The following is a 4,822-nucleotide window of genomic DNA, read 5'->3' on the forward strand; positions in this document are numbered from 1 at the left end:
GAGATTCTAAAAGCTAGAAGAGCCTAGGCAGAGGTCTTTTAGACCCTAAGAGAACACAGACAACAGCCCAGACTACTATACCCAGCAAAACTTTCAAACTCCATAGAGGGAGAAACCAAGCTATTTCATGACAGAGGCAAATTTAAACAATAATTTTCCACTAACCAAGCCCTACAAGAGAATACTAGAAGGAACACTCCAACTCAGTGAGGCTAACTACATTGAAGAAAACACAAGAAATAAATAATTTCACACCATTAAAACCAATAGAGGAGAAACACATATACACACACACCACCACCAACAACAACAACATCAAAACAACAGGAAGTAACAATCATTAGTCATTAACATCTCTCAGCATCAATGGACTCAATTCCCCAGTAAAAAAACACAGGCTAAAAGAATGGATGTGTAAACAGAATCCATTATTCTTCTGTATACAACAAATACATTTCCGAAACAAAGATAGCCATTGTCTCAATATAAAGGGCTGGAAAAAGGTTTTCTAAGCAAATGGACACAAGAAACAAGCTGGAAGGTGGAATGGGGTGGGGGGGGACTTGCATGAGGAGGTACTAGGAGGATCAAAAGGGCTGATATTGGGTTATAAAGTGAATTAAATAACTTAAAACATTTTTTTTAAAGAAGAGGTATTGGGGGATCTGGAGAGATGGCTCAGTGGTTAAGAGCACTTGCTGCTATTCTAGAGGACCTGGGTTCATTTCCAGCACCTATATCAGGTCTCTCATAACTGGGATCTGACACCCTTTTCTGGACTCCATAAGTACCTGTACTTGCATACACACACACACATGCACACGCACACACGCACACACGCACACACATGCTTTAAAAATAAAGTATTGGAGTTTGTCAAACATTTATTGAAGTGTCCGAGTCTTTTTGTCTCTCTTAAATTTATTACCATTGTGTTTTGTGAAGCAGGACATGTATGTGGGTACCTGCACCACAGCACTGCTGTGGAGGTCAGGAGACAACTTTGTGGAATTATTTCTCTTCTTCCACCTTTACATGGCTTCAGGGGATCAAACACAGGTCGCCAGGTTTGCATGGCAAGTGTCTTTACCCCAGAGCTCCCTGCCAGACCTTGTTTTTTTATTATGTTGACATAATTTAAAACACTAATTGATTTCAGACATCAAATCAATCTTGCATTTCTGAAGTAAATCCCATTTGGCCACTGTGTATAGTGTCTTTCAGTACCCTGCTAGAAGCAGTCTGTTAGTATATTTTTGAAGATTTCTGCATCTATGTTCAAAAGAGATGCTTCCCCCTCTTATAATGCCTTTGACTTTTGCACTAAGCTTCTTAGAACAATTTGGGAAGTGTTCTTCCCTTTTCTGTAACTTGGAAAAATGTGTAAAGAATTGGTATTAGCCGGGCGGTGGTGGCGCACGCCTTTAATCCCAGCACTCGGGAGGCAGAGGCAGGCGGATTTCTGAGTTCGAGGCCAGCCTGGTCTACAGAGTGAGTTCCAGGACAGCCCGGGCTATACAGAGAAACCCTGTCTCGAAAAACCAAAAAAAAAAAAAAAATAAAAGAATTGGTATTAATCCTCTTTAAAGGTTTAACAGGATTGGACAATGAAGCTATCTGAGCCCAGGCTAAGCTACCATTCAAAGGCCTTCGGATTGATTTTCCAAGATCTACACAAGAGATTCTTTTTTTTGGTTAACTTCTTGGTTTTTTGAGGCAGGGTTTCTCTGTATAGCCCTGGCAGTCTGGAACTCACTCTGTAGCCCAGGCTGGGCTTGAACTCAGAAATCCGTCTGCCTCTGCCTCCCAAGTGCTGGGATTAAAGGCATGCGCCACCACCGCCCGACTTGGTTAACTTCAAGTCAACTAATTTAGAGACTTTTGGAAAAATTGTGAAATTGCATCACCATTGAACCCTAGACTATGTTTTGTTGGTGTTATGGTGCCTGCAGCTTCCCTTGCTCTTGCAGCTCTTTCTCAGATCTTGCTGTCATCCAGCCCGCAGGAGACAGGCCAGAGGGGAATTCTGGGACCTGTAGTTCAGCCTAGATAACTACACACCTTTCAGGGCCATCAGTTTCCTAACGTATAAACACTTTGGGATCTGTTTCAAAGACGTGTTCAGAGGTCACAAATCTACTGAACTACAACCTCCAGAAAGTTATGTGATTCATAGCAAGTATACATAATAATCCAGAGGATTTGGGGATGTTCATAGCCTGAATCCCAGTGACAGGGAGTCAGAAACATCAGACCCTCTGAGGCATTCAGGCCTGCCAATCTAGAAATCCATGAGCTCCAGGTTGAGAAAACCTGTCTCAAAAAATAAGGTGGAGAAAGAGGTTAAAGAAGGCACCTGATGTTGAGCTCTGTTCTCTACCTGTGTGTGCAACTACACATGTATTCACACATCAGATGGCAAGGCCGTGATGTAAACACTGCACTAGAAACTCAGTAAAATGTAGGAAATTGACTTGGCCCTCTCTGTCTCTGTCTCTTACTCTCTTGTCTCTGTCTTTCTCTCTCTGTGCGTCTCTCTCTCTCTGTGTCTCTCTCTGTCTCTGTGCCTCTTTCTGTCTCTTTTTCTGTCTCTCTCTGTCTCCTTCCCAGTCATTTCCCTTCTACTCTACCTCCTCCTTTCTTTCCTTTTCCCTCTCCCTCCCTCTCTTCCTCCCCGTTCCTCTTTTTCCTCCTCCCCCTTTTCTTCTCCTCTCTCCTTCTCCTTGATTGTCTTTGCTTCTGAGACCAGGGGTTCACTATTCACCCACACTGGCCTCAGCTCCTCACATAGTACGATCACAGGGGCTCGCCGCCATGCCTGCCTTGGGGGTTGAGGGTTTTTGTTCTTGTCAAATTGAAGAGAATAAGATAGACAGGCAAGGGAAGGGAAACTCGGAGGCACACAGAGCCCCCTCACACTTACTGTTATAAGAGTGTGGATATTTGCCCATAGAAATGAAGTCATTACAACTAAGGGACTGAGTTTTTATTTAATTTTAGTTAATAGATGTTGGATTGAGACACATGTGCCTATCATATTGAACAGCATAGCCTTAGACTAGACTAAAAAGACTAATCAGCCAAATTTTATGTGTCGACCTGGTGAAAAATCCCAGATCAAACAAAATAGTTGTAAACAATTATGAGACAATTGGGAAAAGGCACATGGTGAATGCCTATTAGCTCTTGAAAGGATGAGTAGAGTTTAATAACGATGCTCCTGAAGAAAAATGGACTTTTCAAAATCCATGCTAAAGTAATTGACCATGGATAGGGCATGGTGCTTGTAACTGGGCTTAGAATATTCTCAGGAGGTCCAAGGGGAACTTGGTGAAATGTGACCTCAGCACCACTCTCTGGTTCATACATGAGGTGTGATCTGCTTTCTTTTATGTGTGTGTGTACCGGGGAGGGGGAGAATTGGGGGGAGGGGTGGTCTGGAAAGTTTTTCTCTATAGATCAGGCTGGCCTGAACTCACAGGCAGCCACCTGCTTCTGCATCCCTCAGGTTTCTGGGAGTAAAGCTGTGAGCCACCACACTCAGATTTAGTGTGTGTGTGTGTGTGTGTGTGTGTGTGTGTATACATGTGCATACAGATGTCCTTGAGGCCAGAAGAGGATGCCAAGTCCCCTGGAGCTAGAGAGTTGCCCACAATTGTGATCCACCTGATGTGGGTGCTGGGACCTAAACTCTGGTCCTCTGCAAGAGCAGCAAGCTTGCTTATCTGCTGAGCGAGCTATCTCTCCAGCTCCTGTTTTTCTTTCAAACAAAGAATAAGATTGAAATTTGCATCAACTCAAAACTTTTTGCTTCTTTTGTTTCAAGTGACTGGAGATCAAACCCAAGACCTTGTGCCTGTTAGACTAACACTACAGCCTCAGATTAAAAGGGTGGTTTTGTTTGTTTGTTGAGATGAGTTTTCCTGTGCAGCCCAGGCTGGCTTCCATCTCTCCTTTCTGCCTCAGCCTCCAGAGTGATGGAGTTCCAGGCTGGCACCACACCAATGTGATCAGCCCTAAATATTTTTGAGAGGATTTTCTGTGCTTCTTTTCCAATGAGATATCTCATTTTTTTTCATCAGTATCTTGTCTAGCAGCTTGGTGACCATTTTACAGACAAAGGTCTAAGAGATAAATTATATTACATACCTCCATTCACACAGCCAGCTGGAGACTGTACTCAAATCCAGACACTCCACCTCCTAATCTAACGTTACTCTGTTCTAAAAATGTCATCAGTAGCTTATTGGAGAATAAGTTTTGAAGAACCAGGAAATGGGGTAAAGGCCATTGCTTTCCATCACAATGCTGAATGTGTAGCATGGGCCTCTCTATAGGAATGATACCAGCCTCCAGGTGCTGAGTCGACAGAAAAGAGTTACTAACCAGGATTGGCTCTTAAGTTCCAGATGTGTACGAAGGGTTCTACCAATGTTTCTGTGTATACCACAGTAGACGATGATAAAAGCAAATTTATCGTTAAATTTACTTCAATTGCCTATCTTGGGATTCAGGATTGTATTATATGTCTTTTCCTTCAAAACAGAGTATCTGCGGAGAAAGATTAAAAACTTCTGCTTGGGATCCGTTAACACAGTGGCTGCCAGATCAGCTTTGTCATGGGTTGCTATGGCTTTCGTAAGGCTGTGTGCCAAGGACCATGGTTCCCTTTTGGCATTTTGCATTTCATAAGTAAGAAATGTCACAGCTGAGGGGCAGATCAATTAACGCTCTTAGCAAATATTTTCACTCTTAACAAGTCCAATAAAGTCTCAGAGAAGGGGAAGGCCCCCTTGGGTATCCATCGTCTGCCCTGGCACAT

This window comes from Grammomys surdaster, unplaced genomic scaffold (assembly GCF_004785775.1).
Source record: "Grammomys surdaster isolate TR1022 unplaced genomic scaffold, NIH_TR_1.0 126198, whole genome shotgun sequence".
In the NCBI taxonomy this organism is placed as follows: Eukaryota; Metazoa; Chordata; class Mammalia; order Rodentia; family Muridae; genus Grammomys; species Grammomys surdaster.